Source organism: Austrofundulus limnaeus, unplaced genomic scaffold (genome assembly GCF_001266775.1).
Source record: "Austrofundulus limnaeus strain Quisiro unplaced genomic scaffold, Austrofundulus_limnaeus-1.0 Scaffold58, whole genome shotgun sequence".
Taxonomy (NCBI): domain Eukaryota; kingdom Metazoa; phylum Chordata; class Actinopteri; order Cyprinodontiformes; family Rivulidae; genus Austrofundulus; species Austrofundulus limnaeus.
Genome location: NW_013952460.1, coordinates 1,034,547 through 1,036,162, shown reverse-complemented (window position 1 = coordinate 1,036,162; position 1,616 = coordinate 1,034,547). Strand labels below are relative to the sequence as shown.

The 1,616-nt window shown below is 38.4% G+C and overlaps 1 protein-coding gene across 6 annotated transcripts in view; it reads left to right on the top strand.

Moving 5' to 3' along the window:
- foxp1b (forkhead box P1b) overlaps positions 1-1,616 on the top strand; it is a 230,273-nt gene that overhangs the window by 204,483 nt on the left and 24,174 nt on the right. The window lies entirely within an intron of this gene.

Sequence of the window (1,616 nt, the reverse complement as noted above, 5' to 3'; positions counted from 1 at the left end):
TATATATATAATTTACTAATTTGTTTTTGGATCAATTTTTAAATTACACCAAATGGATTTAGTCCCCGAAGTAATTGCTTGAAGAAGTACAGCACAATTGGACATTATTTTTCATTGAATATATGCATATCAATGAGATTTTAGAGGCTGGAGTTATTCTCATGTGGGAACACAACAGTTTGTTGTGCAATGAATCTCCTTATCTGTCCCGCTGTCTCCGAGCGCAGGGCTCACACTGGAGGAGAAGCAGCAGCATTGTGCTCGCGAGCCGCCAGAAGCACAGGTGGTAGCAATATAGGCCAGTCCCCCAGGCTCTTGTATCTGAAAGTTGTGTGTCTTGTATAGTGCCTGTGTCCATATGGCTGCCTGTCTCGCTTTCTTTGCAGGCACAGCCTCCACACAGGCCGCTCTGTCTCAGCTCTGATTGTGGTTAGCTGTGGTTCCACGCCTCTCGCCATATGGAAGATGTTGTAAAGTTTGTTTTTCAGGGATGTTCCTGCTATTTAGACTGATTGTACCAAGCCATACGCTCCCCAAAGATGCATTCTTGTCAGCCCCTGGTGACATGAATTGGTCAGGAGATAAATTGGTACCAGCCGGGGATGTTTACAGTTTGTGCGCGGTGTGAAAGTAGGGGCTTTCATAGTGTGTTACAGACTCCTCCAGGTGGGCTGTGGGATGTGATGCAGCAGCATCTCAGGGAGCCCCCTAGCCGTCTGGATCAAAGTAAATTGCAGCATGGCTCAGTGATACTAAATAATTATGTATTGATTTGGTTTGGCTTTCACAACAAGAGTTCCCTCATTTAAAAGCAGAGCAAGTAATGATCACACAGGTGAACTGATTCAACAAGGCCCGGAGTTCACAGATCAACTAGAAGTCAATATTTTCATGTGAAAACAAGATACAGTACACAGGATTCCTGCGCATGCTGCAAAAGTGTTTATTTTGTTTATTTGTAAGATCTGGAAAGGTTAAGAAAGGAGGAATAAAGTATGGACAAACATTTGAGTTTCCAGGCGTGTTTATTACATTTTTAAAAGGTAAAATGCTGGATTTCTAAAAAAAAAAATGTAATAAATTATTCAATATCTCATTAAAACTCCAAGTTACTTCCAAAGGACAGTAAATAAAAGACATGTCAAACACTTTGTAAACCTCTCCAAACATTTTAATTTGCAGATATTTTTTTTCACAAACTGCATGCATATTGTCCATCAGAAGGCTCTAATGCATCAGTTTGATTTTATTTTACACTATAGCATAATTTTAAATAAAAACCCATCTTGTTTTTAGAAGAAGACTGTGATTAAAATCATTAAATAGATGATTCATAAATGAATTGAGGTATTGTGTAGAAGTTATAAACAATATCTTACCTGTTGTAGATTCCAACCTGACTAATGAGCTAATGACAAATCTGAAAGCAGCTAAGGTCAAAGTACACTGCTCCTGCCCTTAAATTGTTCTTATCTTTGAAATTTCATTGTTGTTTTTTTAATTTAATTTTTTTGCAAACCTGTTCCATAAACCTTTACACTGCTGGCAATTTGTCATTTTATGGTTATTTTAATTAATTTCTGTGTAGTTCCAGCTGCATGTAGCTGAAGCACCGC